Source organism: Arachis ipaensis, chromosome B4 (assembly GCF_059453495.1).
Source record: "Arachis ipaensis isolate K30076 ecotype BB chromosome B4, ASM5945349v1, whole genome shotgun sequence".
Classification (NCBI taxonomy): Eukaryota; Viridiplantae; Streptophyta; class Magnoliopsida; order Fabales; family Fabaceae; genus Arachis; species Arachis ipaensis.
In genome coordinates, this window is record NC_142439.1 from 31,828,413 (window position 1) to 31,850,384 (window position 21,972).

Genomic DNA, 21,972 nt, shown 5'->3' on the forward strand with positions numbered 1-21,972 from the left:
TGAGCAAAGTATGGACTATTATATATTGCTGAAAAGTCCTGGATGTCTACTTTCGAACGAAATTAGAAGCGCGCCAATTGGACTCTTGTAGCTCCAGAAAATCCATTCCGAGTGCTGAGAGGTCAGAATCCAACAGCATCAGCAGTCCTTTTTCATCCTGAATCAGATTTTTTTGCTCAGCTCCCTCAATTTCAGCCAGAAAATACCTGAAATTACAGAAAAATACAGAAACTCATAGTAAAGTCCAGAATTGTGATTTTTATTTAAAAACTAATAGATATATAATAAAAACTAACTAAATTACACTTAAAACATACTAAAAATAATGCCAAAAAGCGTATAAATTATCCGCTCATCAGCAGACAAGCCCTCCACTTTGGTAAGGTTAGCTTTCGCTCATCTCATTTGTCACCTATGCAATTCAGTTGGAGTTGTCATAGAGGAAGTGATGCCAGGGCATTTTGGCCAGTTTCACTGACCTTTTCTTTACTGTTTTTAGGGTAGTTTCATGCATTTCCTTAAGAAATAAGCTAGTTTTGGGTAGATATTCACGTACATCTTGATTCAAGCATACATTGTGCAATTTACATGATTTCATGAGGATTTTGCATGAATTTAATGATAAATTGGATAATGCATGATCCCATGATTAAGAGCAAGACTTTGATGCACTTTGTTTGATTGATTTCAGGCCAAAAGAAGAAGAGAAGAGCCACGTTAGTGGCTACGTTAGTTAGGAACGTTAGCAAGGAAGACCCACGTTAAGAGTCATGTTAGCTACACTAACGTGAACTCTAACGTAGGGACAAAAGGCACCAAGCAACGTTAATAGGGAAGGTGAGCACCAATAACGCTTGCCAAAGGGGTATATGCCAACGTTAGTGGAAAAAGTGAGTGCCACTAACGTTTTCGAAGCAAAAAGACCCACGTTAGCTTCCACGTTAACTACATTAACGTGGGAACTAACGTGGAAGTAAAGGGAGATGCCAAAGTTAGTGAAAAAGGTGAACTCCACTAACGTTGGCGAAGCAAAAAGACCCACGTTAACATCCACGTTAACTAAGTTAACGTGGTAGTTAACGTGGGCAAAAGTCCCACCTGGCAGCCTGACCATGCCTTCTTCAAACATGCATAACTTGAGCCACAAAACTCCAAATGAGGTGATTCCAGTGGCATTGGAAAGTAGGATTCCAGAGCTTTCCAAGCATATATGGCACTACATGATGGACACTAAATTTGAGGGAGAAAATCTGCCCCGAATGTGCAAAGATGAATATGGTATCAACCTGTAGTAAGGCCAGCTGGCCTGTTCACCTTCCAAGAAGTGTAACTCGAGTTGTAGAGCTGCAAATGATGTGCTTTCAAAGGCATTGGAAAGTAGGATTCCAGAGCCTTTCAATCATATATGGCACTACATGGTGGACACTACATTTGAGGGAGAAAACCTACCCCGAAAGTGCAAAGATGAACATGGTATCAACCTGTAGTAAGGCCAGCTGGCCTCTTCACCTTCCAAGAAGTGTAACTCGAGTTGTAGAGCTCCAAATGATGCGCTTCCAAGGGCATTGGAAAGTAGACATCCAGGGATTTCCAACAATATATAATAGTATAGGGTGGACACTAAGTTTAAGCTCCAGAAACTGGCAATAATGAAGCCCTGATCGCTAGCGTTATTGGCACTCAAGTTTTCCAGTAACGCTAGCAAATATGCCAGCGACCATGTCCACTTCAAAGGAGCATAACTTGAGCTACAGAGATCCAACTGAGGTGATTTTAGTTGCATTAGAAAGCTGACATTTAGAGCTTTCCAACGATATATAATACTCTATAGTGGGCATGAAATTGGAGCACAAACAAGAGGCATCTTTTAAGCCCCAAAAACACCAACTGGGCAGCAAGTGCAACGTTAGCCACAATAACTTTAGCACTAACGCCACACTTGTAGCATTAGTGTGGCTAACTTTAGCACTAACTTTAGCACCTGGACCTCAACTTGACTCACTTCTCTCTCAAGTCCACTTCAAAGCTTAAGCAAGCAAGCCCACAATTGTCAACCAATTAAGACCACAAGAAGCATCTAGAATAGGAATTTTCATTTAATTGTAATTTGCTTTTAATTTTATTTTGTAATTTAGGAGAGCCTATATAAAGGCCTTAGTCTTTACATTGAAAACATCTTGGAAGGGGGGACTGAAATTCTGGAATGGGGGATTGAAGAGGGGTCTTCGGACTCCCTCCCCTCACATACTTTTCCTTCTCTTTCTTTTAGTTGTAATTTTCATTTATGAATGTTGAATTTTCAATTTCAGTTTGAATCTTCATATTTACTTTTCTGCACTTTCTTTCTTTTCTATTTTTGTAGAGCAATGATCAACTAACTCTTTACATTGGGTTAGAGAGCTCTATTGTGATTCATTGGATTAAGTGTAGTTCTTATTCTTCTTCTTCTTTCTTTCCTCTTGATTTTACTAGAGGGCTTTCGATCTTCATCCAATTGGTTAGTTATCTTGGAAAAGAAACTATTCATACTTGGATCACTTCTGAACCTTGAAAGAGGAATGAAGAGATCATGCTAGAAATGCTTTCTCATGCTGGACCAAATTGGGTGTGGATGGATATGTGACTATAATCCTTCCAACACTTGATTTGGGAAATGCATGTGGTATAATCAGTGACCATACTTCGTCTCTTCTCATGAGCAATTGACCAAGGAATTTGCTATTGATCAAGACTTGAGAGATTGAATTACAAGGAATTGTAATTCGATCACTTAAGATTGCCAAGGAGATCAATGAGTGCATTGATTGAGGAAGAGATGAGAATGAACTTGATCCGGAGGATTGCAATATCTCTTGATCCCAATGTTCATTTTATTTTTAATTCTTACATTTACTTTTCTTGCCATTTTACTTTTCTGCACTTTATTGCTTTCTTTACTTTTCTTTTATTTACACTTCCTGCTGCTCATCATTCAAATCTGAACTGTCTAACTAGGATAATCAATTAACCATTGATTGCTTAATCCGTTAATCTCTGTGGGATTCAACCTCACTCTTTTGTGAGTTATTACTTGACGACAATTCGGTACACTTGCCGAAGGAAGATTTGTTGAGAGACAAGTTTTCTGTGTATCAAGTTTATGGTGCCGTTGCCGGGGATTAATTGTGATTAACAAACTACCGGTTGATTGATTTACTAGATTAGACACTTTTCTTTTGTCTTTATTTTCTTTTGCTTCTTTATTTTCTTTTGCTAACTAACTGTTTGTGATATTGCCTCACTGGGAATTTCCTCATCTGTGACAATGGAGATTCTAATTTCTTTTGGTGATTATTGTTTGAGACAGAGCTTTCTGCAGGAAAGAAAGGAGCATGCATCATATTTTAGTCAATCAAATTTCATGGGAAACTTTCCACCACCATAGAATGATTCACTTTACTATGCTCATGGTGGGTGGGAGTATCAAGAACATGAAATGGGGTACTTTCCAAAGCCACAAAATGGTCCATATTTTGGTGAAATTGATCGCTACTCAAGTTGTGGCTGGGAAGATCAAAATCAAGGAGATTTCACTCATCCATACCCCATTCATCAAGAGCTATCACCTCTCAATTATACAACATCACCTCCAAGTTTTACATGCCTAAATTCTTCATCATTTGAGTATGCCTCAGCACAAAAATCTATCCCAAATCTATACAATTCATTTCACCATCCACAAAACTCAATCCACTACCCACAAGAGTCATACCACTTTCAGAATACACAACCACAAAACAACCAATTCCATTCACAAGCCAACCCCGACCAACCATTACAACCTACCCAACCTCCTTTAGATAGACTCGCTAGGATAGAACTCCTCCTTAAAGAAATAATGAAGACAATCGAAGAGGAAAAAATAGTAGAAAGAGACCATGAAGAAAAATTGAGACAGAATGCACAACTCTATTCTGAAGAATAATTCATTGAAGAGCTGAGATCACAAAGAGAAACCACTCCACTCTCTCCAAAAACAGAGGAGTTCATTCAAAGGTCAAGAAAAAGGGAGGAAGTCAATCAAGGGAGCCCACACTCCAATGAAACAGAGAGTTGCATAGAGGGTGAGTTCATTGAACCACCAATTCAAGAAGTTCTTGATGAAGAGGATGCTCCAACCATCATACAATACCCAAGTCCTGAAATCAAGGTGGTAAAGGCAATCAACATGAACACTAACAAAAGGATGGTGACCAAGAAAAGAAGGACAATATTCATGAAGAAGAAAAGGTCAACTAAAAGCCATCCCACCCCTACCCCAACAAGCAAGTTTACTCAAGCTAACAACAGAAGAAGGCTTGCTGGGGAGAGGCACTCAAAACAAGGGGCATTAACTGGCTCCTCTTTCCTCTTGAGGTCATTCCTCTTAACAAACTGGAAGAAGAGGAAGAAAGTCGTGAACAACATGTCAAGCTAATGACATTAAAAGAGCGCTTGTTGGGAGGCAACCCAACCGTAGGTAACATTTCCTTGCTTTGCTTAGTTTACTTTCAATAATTTGGCATATGATTGCACTCTAAGTTTGGTGTTGCCATACAACAATTTGAATTTCAATCTTCACTGGGTACTTGCAACATTCTAGATTGACAGTGGCACACTAAGTTTGGTGTTGCCACTTAACTTTCATGCAAAGTACCATGCTAACACCACTTATTAATGCAATCAAAATGTCTCTGTTTGTATCTCTTGTGTCTTTATTGTATCTTTAACCTTGCTTGCTGAAACACATGCATACTCACACTTCATTCTAAGACATTCATGATCCATCATGGACCCCGTCACCACTGTTTTAATTGTTGCTTGAGTATAAGCAATCATTCTATGTCTGGTGTGGGAAGGGGAAGAATAGGAGGAAAAGGGTAACAACAATGAAGATAAAATACAAGGTGGTAAAGTTCCTTTCTCCTCTTACTTATTTCCAGCACTTTAATTTGCATGATTTTCCTCTATGTTCTTTGTATGTATGTGTGCTTTCTCCTTGTGAATAAGCATGTCAATTCTGTATTTTAAACTTTTTATTGATTAAGGCTGTGTTTTCTAGTCTGAATGTCATTACTGCATCCGTACTTTGCTTACTTGTATGCTTGTCCCTTTGAATCAAATGAAAAAGAGAATGAGTGCTTCAAAAGACCAGAGAGGAGTTCATACTATGAAGTAAGTTCATGAGTTTATGGTATAGTCATAAGTTAGCTAAGTTGGTTCAACCATAAGGTGGGAAGACAACTATCTGTCCTGAATCATATGCTTTGAATACACCCCATGAGACTAGCTAAATAAGAAGATCCTAATAAGAAAAAGGGAAAGAACAATAAAGGTTGAAAAATAAAAGAAAAAGAGTAAGCAATAAGGCTAGGCACCAATGGTTTTAATCTTGAGGCATGTATCTGTGGTGCTCCTGTGTGAGGGATCTACTTGGATGAATAAGCTCTTAGGGGTGCCTTATCACTTGGTAACTTGGGTTAACTAACTCGGGATTATCCGCTGAAAGTCCACTATCAAGAGTAACCTTCACTACAGAGCATTTAGTAACCCAAAGAGGTGCTGGACACCAAGGTCTCAAGAAAAAAAAATAAACAAACTATGTGCCTGTGGTGTGTATGTATGGGGGAGAGACTTGAGGAAGTAAGTCCGTAGGGGTGTTTCAACACCTAGCACCTTGAACCAACTGGTTCGGGAGTGTTGGCTGAAAGCTTATTTTAAAGAGTTGCCCCATTACAGAGCACTTAGCCTAAGAACAGAAATAAGCCCTGAATTGACAAGAAACAAAAGGGATCAATGAATAAAAGTCTCATGGGATGCAAGCAAAGTGAGTATTCTAGGACATGATAAAGGTCTGAAAGCCAGTGAAGGAATGAACCTAAGTTGCTATGCATGAAACCACCATAAAACCAGGGACATGACTTCCACAAGAATGACTCATTTTCTCTTGGCATTCCATTCATCATTCTCTTGTTCCATTACTTGCTTAGGGTCAAGCAAGCTTTAAGTTTGGTGTTGTGATGCCAGGGCATTTTGGCCATTTTCACTGACCTTTTTTTTACTGTTTTTAGGGTAGTTTCATGCATTTCCTTAATAAATAAGCTAGTTTTGGGTAGATATTCACTTACATCTTGATTCAAGCATACATTGTGCACTTTACATAATTTCATGAGGATTTTGCATGAATTTAATGATAAATTGGATGATGCATGATCCCATGATTAAGATCAAGACTTTGATGCACTTTGTTTGATTGATTTCAGGCCAAAAGAAGAAGAGAAGAGCCACGTTAGTGGCTACGTTAGTTACACTAACGTGGGCACTAACGTGGAAGGAAGGAAAGCCACAACGTTAGTGAAAAAAGTTAGTGGCATTAACTTTGAAGAAGGAGAGCATGGAACGTTAGCAAGGAAGACCCACGTTAAGAGTCATGTTAGCGACACTAACGTGAACTCTAACGTAGGGACAAAAGGCACCAAGCAACGTTAATGGGGAAGGTGAGCCCTAAAAACGCTTGCAAAAGGGGTATATGCCAACGTTAGTGGAAAAAGTGAGTGCCACTAACGTTTTCGAAGCAAAAAGACCCACGTTAGCTTCCACGTTAACTACATTAACGTGGAAACTAACGTGGAAGTAAAGGGAGATGCCAAAGTTAGTGGAAAAGGTGAACTCCACTAACGTTGGCGAAGCAAAAAGACACACGTTAACTTCCACTTTAACTAAGTTAACGTGGTAGTTAACGTGGGCAAAAGTCCCACCTGGCAGCCTGACCATGCCTTCTTCAAACAGGCATAACTTGAGCCAAAAAACTCCAAATGAGGTGATTCTAGTGGCATTGGAAAGTAGGATTCCAGAGCTTTCCAAACATATATGGCACTACATGGTGGACACTAAATTTGAGGGAGAAAACCTGCCCCGAAAGTGCAAAGATGAACATGGTATCAACCTGTAGTAAGGCCAGCTGGCCTCTTCACCTTCCAAGAAGTGTAACTCGAGTTGTAGAGCTCCAAATGATGCGCTTCCAAAGGCATTGGAAAGTAGAATTCCAGAGCTTTCCAAGAATATATAGCACTACATGGTGGACACTAAATTTGAGGGAGAAAACCTGCCCCGAAAGTGCAAAGATGAACATGGTATCAACCTGTAGTAAGGCCAGCTGGCCTCTTCACCTTCCAAGAAGTGTAACTCGAGTTGTAGAGCTCCAAATGATGCGCTTCCAAAAGCATTGAAAAGTAGACATCCAGGGCTTTCCAAAAATATATAATAGTATGGGATGGACACTAAGTTTGAGCTCCAGAAACTGGCAATAATGAAGCCCTGATCGTTAGCGTTATTGGCACTCAAGTTTTCCTGTAACGCTAGCAAAAATGCCAGCGACCATGTCCACTTTAAAGGAGCATAACTTGAGCTACAAAGGTCCAATTGAGGTGATTCTAGTTGCGTTAGAAAGCTGACATTCAGAGCTTTCCAACGATATATAATACTCTATAGTGGGCATGAAATTGGAGTACAAACAAGAGGAATCTTTTAAGCCCCAAAAACACCAACTGGGCAGCAAGTGCAACGTTAGCCACAATAACTTTAGCACTAACGCCACACTTGTAGCGTTAGTGTGGCTAACTTCAGCACTAACTTTAGCACTTGGACCTCAACTTGACTCACTTCTCTCTCAAGTCCACTTTAAAGCTCAAGCAAGCAAGCCCACAATTGTCAACCAATAAAGACCACAAGAAGCATCTAGAATAGGAATTTTCATTTAATTGTAATTTGCTTTTAATTTTATTTTGTAATTTAGGAGAGCCTATATAAAGGCCTTAGTCTTTACATTGAAAACATCTTGGAAGGGGGGACTGAAATTCTGGAATGGGGGATTGAAGAGGGGTCTTCGGACTCCCTCCCCTCACACACTTTTCCTTCTCTTTCTTTTTGTTGTAATTTTCATTTATGAATGTTGAATTTTCAATTTCAGTTTGAATCTTCATATTTACTTTTCTGCACTTTCTTTCTTTTCTATTTTTGTAGAGCAATGATCAACTAACTCTTTACATTGGGTTAGAGAGCTCTATTGTGATTCATTGGATTAAGTGTAGTTCTTATTCTTCTTCTTCTTTCTTTCCTCTTGATTTTACTAGAGGGCTTTCGATCTTCATCCAATTGGGTAGTTATCTTGGAAAAGAAACTATTCATACTTGGATCACTTCTGAACCTTGAAAGAGGAATGAAGAGATCATGCTAGAAATGCTTTCTCATGCTGGACCAAATTGGGTGTGGATGGATATGTGACTATAATCCTTCCAACACTTGATTTGGGAAATGCATGTGGTATAATCAGTGACTATACTTCATCTCTTCTCATGAGCAATTGACCAAGGAATTTGCTATTGATCAAGACTTGAGAGATTGAATTACAAGGAATTGTAATTCGATCACTTAAGATTGCCAAGGAGATCAATGAGTGCATTGATTGAGGAAGAGATGAGAATGAACTTGATCCGGAGGATTGCAATATGTCTTGATCCCAAAGTTCATTTTATTTTTAATTCTTACATTTACTTTTCTTGCCATTTTACTTTCTGCACTTTATTGCTTTCTTTACTTTTCTGTTATTTACACTTCTTGCTGCTCATCATTCAAATCTAAACCGTCTAACTAGGATAATCAATTAACCATTGATTGCTTAATCCGTTAATCTCTGTGGGATTCGACCTCACTCTTTTGTAAGTTATTACTTGACGACAATTCGGTACACTTGCCGAAGGGAGATTTGTTGAGAGACAAGTTTTCCGTGTATCAGGAAGACACCCTCATTGAAGAGGATAAGCCCATCACTAAAAAGAGGATGGAGCAAACAAGAGAGCCCACTCATGGACCTCAACAAGAGCATGAGGAAGTTTCTCATCATGAAATCCCTAAAATACCTCAAGGGATGCACTTTCCTCCACAAAACTATTGGGAGCAAATTAACACCTCCTTAGGAGAACTGAGTTCTAACATGGGGCAACTAAGGATGGAACACCAAGAGCATTCCATCCTCCTCCATGAAATTAGAGAAGACCAAAGAGCCATGAGGGAGGAGCAACAAAGGCAAGGAAGAGACATTGAGGAGCTCAAGCACTCCATTAGATCTTCAAGAGGAAGAACTAGCCGCCATCACTAAGGTGGACCAGTTCTTTAATCTCCTTGTTCTTATTTTTCTATTTTTTGAATTATATGCTTTATGTTTTGTCTATGTTTGTGTCTTTATTACATGATCATTAGTGTCTAGTGTCTATGTCTTAAAGCTATGAATGTCCTATGAATCCATCACCTTTCTTAAATGAAAAATGTTTTTAACTGCAAAAGAACAAGAAGTACATGGTTTCGAATTCTATCTTGAAATTAGTTTAATTATTTTGATGAGGTGACAATACCTTTTGTTTTCTGAATGAATGCTTGAACAGTGCATATTTTTTTGAATTTGTTGTTTATGAATGTTAAAATTGTTGGCTCTTGAAAGAATAATGAAAAAGGAGAAATCTTATTAGTAATATGAAAAATCATAAAATTGATTCTTGAAGCAAGAAAAAGCAGTGAATAGACAAAGCTTACAAAAAAAAAGTGGCAAAAAAAAAAGAAAAAAAAAGAAAAAAAAAGCAAGTAGAAAAAGCCAATAGCCCTTTAAACCAAAAGGCAAGGGTAAAAAGGATCCAAGGTTTTGAGCATTAATGGATAGGAGGGCCCAAAGGAATAAAATCCTGGCCTAAGCGGCTGAACCAAGCTATCCCTAACCATGTGCTTGTGGCGTGAAGGTGTCAAGTGAAAAGCTTGAGACTGAGCGGTTAAAGTTGTGGTCCAAAGCAAAAAGAGTGTGCTTAAGAGCTTTGGACACCTCTAACTAGGGACTCTAGCAAAGCTGAGTCACAATCTTAAAAGGTTCACCCAGTTATGTGTCTGTGGCATTTATGTATCCGGTGGTAATACTGGAAAACAAAATGCTTAGGGTCATGGCCAAGACTCATAAAGTAGCTGTGTTCAAGAATAAACATACTGAACTAGGAGAATCAATAACACTATCTGAATTCTGAGTTCCTATAGAAGCCAATTATTCTGAACTTCAAAGGATAAAGTGAGATGCCAAAACTGTTCAGAAGCAACAAGGCTACAAGTCCCACTCATCTAATTGAAGCTAATCTTCATTGATAAGTTTGGAATTCATTCTCTTCTTTTTATCCTATTTTGTTTTTAGTTTCTTGGGGACAAGAAACAATTTAAGTTTGGTGTTGTGATGAGCGGATAATTTATACCCTTTTTGGCATTGTTTTTACATAGTTTTTAGTATGATTTAATTGCTTTTTATTATATTTTTATTAGTTTCACATTTCTTAACTTTACTATGAGTTTGTGTGTTTTTCTGTAATTTCAGGTATTTTCTGGCTGAAATTGAGGGACTTGAGCAAAAATCTGATTCAGAGGCTGAAAAAGGACTGCAGATGCTGTTCGATTCTGACCCTCCTACACTCGAAGTGGATTTTCTGGAGCTACAGAAGCCCAATTGGCGCGCTCTCAATTGCATTGGAAAGTAGACCTCCTGGGATTTCTAGAAATATATAATAGTCCATACTTTTTCCGAGATTTGATGGCCCAAACTGACGTTCATAGTCAGCCTAAAACATCTTGGCCTAAAACGCCCAAACTGGCACCAAAATTGGAGTTAAACGCCTAAACTGGCACCAAAGCTGGTGTTTAACTCTAGGAAAAGCCTAAGTACGAAAAAGCTTCAATTCTCAGCCCAAGCACACACCAAGTGGGCCTCGGAAGTAGATTTCTGCACTATCTGCACTTAGTTACTCATTTTCTGTAAACCTAGGTTATCAGTTTAGTATAAAAACTACTTTTAGAGATTTATTTGAAGTCTTTTGTTGATCTTTTGATCACTTTGAGTCTTTTGACCATCTCTGGGCGTTTATTCCTTAGACATTGGAGGCTAGCCTCACGGCCATGCCTAGACCTTTCACTTATGTATTTTCTACGGTGGAGTTTCTACACCCCATAGATTAAGGTGTGGAGCTCTGCTGTTCTTCATGAATTAATGCAATTACTACTGTTTTCTATTCAATTCATACCTACTTCTTCTCCAAGATATACTCTCGTACTTAATTCAGTTAAGTCAGAATGAAGGGGTGACCCGTGGCAATCACCCAATCTTCGTTACTTGCTTAGCCAAGATCGCGTGCCTGACAACCACAAAGCAATCTACATGATATTCAACGTAGTCATTGGACGACAGCTGGAGTATACTCTCTTGGATATCTAATACACGGACGGAGTCTGTGAGAATAATATCTTCGTGGTATAGGCTAGAACCATTGGCAGCATTCCTGAGATCCAGAAAGTCTAAACATTGTCTGTGGTATTCCGAGTAGGGTTTGGGAAAGGATGACTGTGACGAGCTTCAAACTTGCGAATGTTGGGCGCAATGACAGTGTGCAAAAGGACAATGGTCCTATTTCGATGCTAGCGGGAACCGACAGATGATTAGTCGTGCGGTGACAGTGCATATGGATTTGTTTTCATCCGAGAGGATCATACAGCTTACCATGGAAGGAGGTAACACATGGTTGGAAGAAGGCAGTAGGAAAGCAGAAGTTCAGAAGCAACAAAGTATCTCCAGAAGCTTATCCGAAATTCCCACCATTGAATTACATAAGTATTTCTATTTTATTTTCTGTTTTATTTATATTTTAATTATTAAAACCTTATAACCATTTGAATCCAGCTGACTGAGATTTACAAGGATGACCATAGCTTGCTTCAAGCCGACAATCTCCGTGGGATCGATTCTTACTCACGTAAGGTTTATTACTTGGACGACCCAGTGCACTTACTGGTTAGTTACGCGGATTTGTGTAAAAGATGATATCATGTTCTTCCACACCAAGTCTTTGGCGCTATAGCCAGGGAATGAACAATCACGATTTCGCGTACCAGGAAGCTGGTGTTGAACGCCAGCAAGGATATCCCTGCTGGGCGTTCAACACCCAAAATGATAGAGGAACTGGCGTTTAACGCCAGTAAGGGTGCACAGCAAGGGCGTTCAATACCCAAAGAGCTAACAGAGTTGGCATTGAACGCCAGTAAAAGTGCACCCTCTGAGTGTTTAAATCCCACTCAAGAACTCTCTATCCCTGAACTCAAGGAAGCCCATGCTCATGTAAAAACCATAGAGGTTCCTTTGCATGCACTTCTGCAGTGCATGAATTCTGATGAACACTCAACCTCGGATGAGGATGAAGACACTAGGGAAGAGCAAGTTGCTTGGTACCTAGGAGCTCTTATGAAGCTGAATGCCAAACTGTTTGGTACAAAGCCTGTGGAGGAAGAACCTCCATTGCTTTCCAAAGAACACAATGCTTTGGTTCAACAGAAGCTACCTCAGAAGCTTCCAGATCCAAGACGCTTTTTGACTCCTTACACCATAGGAACCATGACCTTTGAGAAGGCTCTGTGTGACCTAGGGTCAAGTATAAACCTCATGCCACTCTCTGTAATGGAGAAGCTGGGAATCCAAGAGGCACAAGAAACAAGGATTACCTTGCATAAGGAATGGATGGTGTTCAAGGTTCTTGACCCTCCATTACCCCCTGACAAGGGAGGCATTTGCATAAAGGATTCAGCATCCAAGCTTCCTCCCTTGGATGAAACCAATTCAATCCCTCCTAAGACCAAACGTAAGTTTGGTGTGGGATGTACACCATCCACAAAGGAGGAAGGCCCCAAAAGGAAGATACCTAGGGGCTGGAAAAACAAAAATATCTCTACTAAAGGATTTTCACCATGGAAGATGGTGGTATTCACTTATCTCATCATGGTATTCACCATGGAAGAGATAAGTGACAAAAAGGGACACCAACATATTGCTGCAAGCCCAACCCTACCTCGGGCAGTGAACAAGATCCTGTCTCTTGAGCGTATTATGCTATTCTGTGAGAGTACAGGAAGGAAGCTCCCAGTAAGGAGTAAGGATTTATTCCTCTATGACTATCTTCCTCCTTGAAAGGAGTTATCCATCAAGCTAATGACATTAAAGAAGCGCTTGTTGGGAGGCAACCTAACTTTAATTAATTATTTCTATTTCTTAATTTTATTTTTTTCTTTGAAGTTTTTTTTAGGTTCATAATCATGTGAAGCAGTCAGAACAGAGACAAAATTCTTCAACAGTGAAAACAGAACACTCTGGATGGAATGTTGTTGAAGTTGAACGCCAGCCAGCGAGCTCTGGCTGGGCGTCCAACGCCCCAAACGGGCAGCATTGCCGGTGTTGAACGCCAGCCAGGGAGCATCCCCTGGGCGTTCAAACGCCAGTGCAGAGGGCAGGGAATTTGAATTCCTTAGCCTCTCAAGACCAATAGGTCCTACAGAAGCTCCACCTACCGCCGCTTCTTCTACCCTATTCTTTCTCATTGTTCATATTTGCTCGAGGATGAGCAAAATTCTTAGGCTTGGTGTTGCAAAAGCTTTGCCTTTTGACTTCTACCACTCCTAAGTATGGCACCAAAGACTGGTTAAACCTCAAGGAAGAGGAAGGGAAAGGCATTTGCCCCATAAGAAGAGGATGGAGCAAACTAGAAAGCATGCACATGAGCCTGTAAAGTCGCCTCAACAAAGGTAAAGGAGTGACATTGAAGAGATCAAGCATCACGTTGGATCCTCAAGGAGGAGCACTAGCTGCCACAATTAAAGGTGGATTTGTTTTCTTTTACTTCCTTTCCCTTTTTGTTATTTTTTCTATTTTCTGTTATATTTTATATGTTCTTGTTACATGATCATTTGCATTGATGTCTTAAAAGTTGTAAAATATTCCATATATCTCTCACCTTGCTTAAAAGAAAATTTTATTTGAAAACAACTAAGAGATGCATGAATTTCAAGTTTAAAATAAGAATAATTTAATTATGTTGATGTGGTGGCATTGCTTTTGTTTTCTGAATGTATGAATAAACATTGCATATTTGAAGTTGAAATTTTAGAATGTTGGCTCTTGAAAGAATAAGAAAAAAGGAAAAGTATTATTGATGATCTGAAAAATCAATAAAAATTTATTCTTGAAGCAAGAAAAAGCTTGCATGCGAAAAAAAAAGAGTGGCAAAAAAAATAGAAAGAAAATGAGAAAAAGCAAGTAGAAAAAGCCAATAGATCTTTAAACCAAAAGGCAAGAACAAAAAGCTAGTAACCCTTTAAACCAAAAGGCAAGGGTAAAAGGATCCAAGGCTTTGAGTATCAGTGGATAGGAGGGCCTAAGGGAATAAAATCCTGGCCTAAGCGGCTCAATCAAGCTGTACCTAACCATGTGCTTGTGGCGTGAAGGTGTCAAGTGAAAAGCTTGAGACTGAGGGGTTAAAGTCCTGGTCCAAAGCAAAAAGAGTGTGCTTAAGAACTCTGGACACCTCTATCTGGGGACTCTAGCAAAGCTGAGTCACAATCCGAAAGGGTTCACCCAGTTAAAGTGTCTGTGGCATTATTGTATCCGGTGGTAATATTGGAAAACAAGGTGCTTAGGGTCACGGCCAAGAATCAGAAAGTTATGTTCAAGAATAAAAAAGAACTGAACTAGGAGAGCCAATAATATCATCTGGATTCTAAGTTCCTAAAGATGCCAACCATTCTAAGTTTCAATGGATAGTGAGATGCCGAAACTATTCAAAAGCAAAAAGCTACTAAGTCCCGCTCATCTGATTGTAACTAAGCTTCATTGGAAACTTAGAAATTTACTGTATCTTAATTTTCTTTTTATCCTATTGTATTTTTAGTTGCTTGGGGACATGCAACAGTATAAGTTTAGAGTTGTGATGAGCGGATATTTTATACGCTTTTTGGCATCATTTTTATATAGTTTTCAGTATGTTTTATTTAGTTTTTATTAAGTTTTTATAGGTTTTAGTGTTAAATTCACATTTTTAGATTCTACTATGAGTTTTTGTGTTTTTGTGCAATTTCAGGTAATTTCTGATTGAAATTGAGGAGCTGGAGTAGAAGTCTAATTCAGAGACAGAGAAAGCACTGCAGATGCTGTCTGGATCTGACCTCCTTGCACTTGGAAGAGCTTTTCTAGAGCTATAGAAGTCCAAATGGAGCGTTCTCAATAGCTATGGAAAGCTGACTTCCAGAGCTTTCCAGCAATATATAATAATCTAGACTTTGCTTTGAATTAGAAGGCCTAAAACTGGCGTTCAACACCAACCTCCTTCCCCCTTCCAGGCGTCCAGCGCCCACAGAGAAGAGTCCAGCGTCCAAACGCCCAAAGAGGACCTTCTAGCCAGTGTTCAACGCCCTAGGAGCCTCATCTCATCAAAGCTCAGCCCAAACACTCACCAAGTGGGCCCCAGAAGTGGATTTTAGCACTAAAAAGACTGTTTTACCCTTACTAGTCATCTGTTTAGTATTTAAGGGATTAGATTTATGTTATTCAGACCGTTTTATAGAATTTTTACCACCATTCAGCATATTTTCGTGTATTACTTTATTTTTCACATCAGTATGAGTTTCTAAACCTCCTAGGTTTAGTCCTTTGAATTAATAAAAGTATTACTGTTTCTTCTTCGATCCGTGTGTGATTACTTCTAAGATGTATATTCATACTTCAACATGGTGAATAGGATGATCAGTGACAATCAGCTGTGTTCATTATACTAAGACAAACGTGCCTGACAAATACCTGTGTCTACTTGGGTTCGTGTGAATACTTCAGTGGATAGCACGCACCACCAGCTTGAATTATACATATCTCAGATGGCTAATCCACAACTTCGTTGGAGACTTCTTGAGACATCAATTTAGCCAATTTATGGGGAGATTAGGGTCTCTGTGGTAGAGGCTAGAACCTAAAGATGCAGCATTCTCTGATCCGGAAGGTCTAACCTTATCTATGGTGTTTTGAGTAGGATCATTAAGGAGAATGGACTGTACGCGCTTCACCCTCAAGCAGAGATGGATCCACACTAACCCTGGGTTTCAGATCCGGAGGAGTATTGACGACCTCTCAATAAAGGCATTAATCACTTATAGCCTGCGTGCCATTGAAGAGATCACTCACAAGCAAAGAAGACAGTGATACCAGAGTTAATTCAGAAAGACAAAGCAACTCCAATCCTTTACTTTATTCCTATTACTGATTCTAATTTATATAATATATTCCTATTATTAATTACCCTTTTTCTTTATTTACATGCCAACATAATTTAAATCCCACAAATATTTATCTATCAACTCTTGATTCTGCCTGACTAAGACTTATAGGATAACCATAGCTTGCTTCAAACCAACAATCCTCATGGGATCGACCCTGACTCGCTCAGGTATTACTTGGATGACTTAGTGCACTTGCTGGTACAGCTGTACGAAGGTGTAGGGGATTCACACACCACACATCAAAAAGAACGTGTTTAATAATATCATGCACATGATAATGGACGATTAGAGGACAAAGGATTAAGGAAATATTAGACTTGATAGACATTTGCAGATGGCCAGATCTGAACTTAATGAGACTTGATATCGGCTGGTAGACTTAATTGCTAAAAAACTTAACGTAAATGATCTCATAGTCATGGAGAAGAGCATTCCGATCATACTTTGTAGTTAGAGAGGATATTCCCTCCTAGATTTTTTGACGTCATGGAACATTTAGCAATCCACCTATCGTATGAAGCAAGAGTATGTGGGTCAGTCCAATTTAGGTGGATGTACCCGTTTGAGAGGATGATTGGATCATTCAAGCCCACCATGAAGAACAGAGCTCAGATTGAGGGTAGTATCTGCAATGCATTCCTAGTTAAAGAAACATCTGTATTTTGCTCCTTCTATTTTGAGCCTCATGTTGAGTCACATAGAACAAGAGTTAGAAGGAATGTTGAGAGGGAAGAATCTTTGGTAAAAGGACCAACATATCCAATATTTGTTCCTGAAGGAGTTATAATGGGCGCAGGTAGTGAATATTGGTTAAAGAAAAAGGAAATCAATGCTGCACATATGCATGTATTACATAACTGTGACTAGATTTCACCCTACCTGATGTGAGTTTTTAAGACTTTGTAACTTTTGCATTTAGTAAGATACTATCTTCGTCATTTAATTAAAACTTCATTACACTGAAATTTTCTTATTTATCTTATTATATCATAGGTTATTCCAAGAAATAAAGCATGATACATCACTGAACAATTTTTTCAATTAGTTCAGAGAATACGTCAGAGTGTATCTAGCTGACACAACAGATTCGAAACTAGTTGCACTTAGTTAGAGTCCAATGAATAAGGACACAAGCTACTCGATATACAATATTAATGTATATTGGTTCCATTCTTTTCAATGGTCGATTGAAAAGAAAATAGATATCAAGCAGTGGTCATTCTGATTGGTATTGTGTGTTGCACAATATAATTCAATTAGAGTATTTTGGTCACACTACGTACAAGGTGTTTGTGTTTAAATGTTAATGGTATGATCTAAGTTTGCAAAAAGTAAATGTGACCAGGAAATATAGGCACTACGATCCTTTTATTCTACCTCAAAATTCCCGACAGATATACTATTTGCCTTATCTGGGGTCATGCAAGTCTAGTTAGGTGGTTGTGGTTAAGACTAAGTCAAGAGGTTGTATCGAGTCTGATAGGACAGAGGATCAGGAGCCTTTCCAAATTCATGACCCAACTCCTTCAAAAATGGTGGTTGATACTGGTAATCTGATCACCCTTAGGTCAGTTGTTATGGATAATAACATCATTGACCTTAGGGTGGATCTACCATTAGATAATGTTGATCTTCAAGAAGAAGAAGACGGGGTTGATGGAGATGAAGAAGAAGAAGACGAGTTCGATGATCAGGAAATTACCTCAGAAGAGGAGGATGATGAACCAAAGGATGAAGATGATGAATCCGAATAAGATTAATGTAAATATAGTTCTATCTTATGTATTTTGTAACGATCCAACTTCTAGCATGTCATGATCGTACTAAAAGTAAGGTGTTAATGACATGTTTTTCTTTATTATCTATTTAATATTGAGCCTTTACGACGTTAACACTTTCCAATTTTAGGAAAAAGTTAGTAATTTTTTTATTCATTAATAACCGTTCAACAAAGACTTTCAATCAATAACAATCATATAATTACTAGTAATACATTATAGTTAATCAATGAACAACATATACAAGCCTACCCCTCTGAAATAAAAGCTTCAACTAACAAGATAAGGAAAAAATAAATTCTATCAACAACTTAACTCGCAAACAAACTCTTCTATACTTCCACAGCTTCACAATAAACCTTCACATCTGTAGCTGAAAGGGTTGGAAAGAAGGGGTAAGAACTAGAGAGTCCTTAGTAAGGCTGGGATAGATGTAAAATTCATTTTACTATTATTAGCCAATAGTAACAAGCAACATAATACATTCAACTTAATAAATAAAGAACATAGAAGTCAAACAATCATAAAGTACATACACAACACCCACAAATATACACAAAAAATACATCAAAGAGAAATATGCGCAAAAAGGTATTATGCATGTCTAGCCCTACGCAGCCCATGAGCTCATGTATCAGTTGCCTACCCGCTCAAAAATAAAATTCAAGCATGAAATCAATGAAAATCAAACCTCAAATATCAATTTATCAATCACACATCAATAACACATTTAATTATTACAAACTTACCAAACCCTACCTTCGTATGACAGCCATTAAACTGAAATACCAAGGAAGCTTTCTGAATGAAAAATCGAAGAAGAAAATGTCAAAATCAACTATTCCACCTTCGGAGCTCACTCGGCCAAACCTTGCATGGAGAGACAACAACTCCATGCATTGCTCCTTCGGGGCTCTCTCATGGTCTCACTCTCTTATTTTGTTTCTATTTGGTTCGGTTAGAATGAAGAAGATAAGATGAGATTAATGATGATGTGTTAAGGAAGGGGGCGTGTGTCAAGTCCTGAAGCTACTGAGTCAGCGATTCAAGTTATAAATATCTTAAATAGATAATTACGAAATCTAGATGTATTAAAGCACAAGTAATAATACATATGGAGGTAAATATATATGAGTTACCAATATAAATGACATTAGTAACATAATGATTATAAGGATAGAACATATATGATGAAGCATTAGCAAAACTAAGTTCATCGAAGAGTATCGATATTAATCAACTTCAAGACGGGTGTGAAAATAAAGTGTGGGATCCCGGATTAAAAGAAGAGGACCGACTTTGGGAGCCCCAAGCTTGTGAAGAACTCCATCAAGACTTGGTGCAACTCATGAGAAATCTTGGGGCACAATGGAGAACCAATCATTGGTGGGAGTTCCAAGATGAATTTAAGCACAAGCCACCTTGAGAGGAGCTCCCCATAAGTCCAACTTAAGGACAATAAACAAAAGTGCTAGGTGGGAGACACCCCACCATGGTAAAATCTTTCCTTTTTCTCTTTTGTAAATATTGATAAAAATTAGTTTAATTTCATGTTTGGTTAGTTTGTTGAGTCTATTTGGTAGTTAAGTATGTTAAATAAGGTTTTGTGGTGTTTTGGTACCTGTTTGGAGGTTTGGAATGCTTGGTTTGGTGCAAAAACATGAAAAATTTTGAAAAACAGAGCATCAACCCACGTGCACGCGTGCTACACGCGTACACGTGCCCCAAGCTTTTCAGCCAATCCAAGCGCACGCGTCACCCACGCGTACGGGTGGATACAAAATTTAACATTCCATATATTTTCCCGAGAGTTGTGCCTGCATCGCACGAACATTGTGCCTTTGACACAAAGTTACTCACGCGTACGTGTACACGATGCGTACGCATCACTCTCCAAATAAGCCATCAACGCACACGCAGTGATATACATGTACGCGTCGCTTCCACTGCACCATTCCCACGCGCATGCGTGGTGCACGCGTACGCATGGATGCCCTTATTTCATCCATCTTCTTTTCTCATCATCTTTCCATTCCTTCTCTTCTCCTTTCTTCTTCCCTCCTCCTATACCTCATCCAACATTACCATACACCATCAACCATTAGTTAGTTTAGCTAGTTAGCTATTTTGATGGTTTAAATTTTGTTTAATTTTCCATTTTTCATGATAAGTGTTGGATTATTGATTCTGTTTCCTATATACTGCTGCTTATTACTAATTGAATGCTATTTTAGCATAATCATTTTTGTCATTCGTTGTTGGATTCTATTGTTGAGGTTATATTTTGCTACTTGATTTTGATTCTTTAATGCTTAACCAAGTGAATGAGAATTGCCTTTCAAGCTTCTTAATTCTTTTGAATTGCATGATTTGGCCACGATGTGATTTGAACTCTTTTCTTTGATTAGGCAATTTCTTGATGGATGTTGTGCATTTATCTTAATGCATTGTGTTTCATAATCATATGCATCCATATGTTGTTTTTGGCTTAAATGCTTTCATGCTTCTTTATTGCTTGTTTGGTTGTCTTAACCCACAAGTTTAGAGCATCTCAAGCACACTAGGATAAGTGAAGTGGATGTTCCTTTTTGTGCAATTGTGACATGGGCCTTTTTATGTTAGTGTATGTTCTAGACCGCATGCATCTTAGAACTTACACACTTGTTTCATTAATGTCACACATTGGGTTACTCACTCCATCCTAGTGATTTACCTCATTCTAATGGTGTATGCTTCCTTGCTTTTGCACTTACTTTTCTTACTATCTGGTCTTCTATTTTCAAGATAGAGTCATTATAAGCTAAAATGGAAGCGGAGAAAGAACATGCAGCAAACCGGTTGACCCACCAGCTGAAAGTAGTAACTCGAAAAGTCGCCGTACCCCCTTGCTCATTGATGAACCCATATTTTATGATACATTTTGTGCTTAATTTAAGTGATTTATTCAATCCTTCACCCACTTATTCATATTAATTGCATGGTTTTACTTCTCCTTCCTTATTATGTGATGTATGTGAAAAACATGTTTCCTATGTTTTAAAATTAATTATTTTAATTACCTTTATTTCCATTCGATGCCGTGATTAGTGTGTTGAGTAGTTTCAGAACTTCTAAGGCAGGAATGACTCAAAGGATGGAAAGGAAACATACAAAAATTGAAGGAAAGCACAAAACAGAGTTCTTGAAGAAACTGGCATCCACGCGATCGCATGGGCGACGCGGACGCATGCCAAGCGCGAATCAACAACGACGCGGCCGCATGACTGACGCGACTGCGCGCCTTAAGCAAAACACATATGACGCGGCCGCATGACTGACGTAACCGCGTGACAAGAAAAGCTCCGAATGACGCGACCGCGTGACCCACGCGGACGCGTGACAGAGGCCATGCACCAGAAATTGTAGAAAATGCTCATAGCAAATTCTGAGGCCCTTTTTGGCCCAAATCCAAGTCCAGAAGGCATAGACCAGAGGTTATGAAGTGAGGGAATGCATCCAGTCAGAGAGAGCTCTCGCCAATTTTTACTTTCCATGATTTAGATTTAGTTTTGAGAGAGGTTCTCTCCTTTCTCTTTAGTATTAGGATTTAGATTTAGGATTTTTATTCGCTTTCAGGATTATCTCTTTGATCAGGTTCAATATTCCTTTTATTTTCTTTTTCAAGTCAATTTATGAATTCTCCTATGTTCCAGATTATTTGAATTAATGCTATTTGAGGTATTTCAGTTTATTATTGCTCTCTTTTATTTATGTTACTGTTACATCACATCTGAAGGCATTTTTATTCCAGTAGATTTACTTTTCTCCTTTTGGTCTTGGTTGAAAATTCAGTAACTCAGGAGTTATCACACTCAACATGATTGATAATTGTTATCTTTGTTAATTGAATTGAACTTCCATAATCCCAATCTTTTCTTAGGAAATAAATAGGATTCGAAGATCAAACCAATTAATCCCTTGACCTTCCTTTATCTCAGTAAAGGTTAACAAAGTGGAATTAAGATTCAATTCT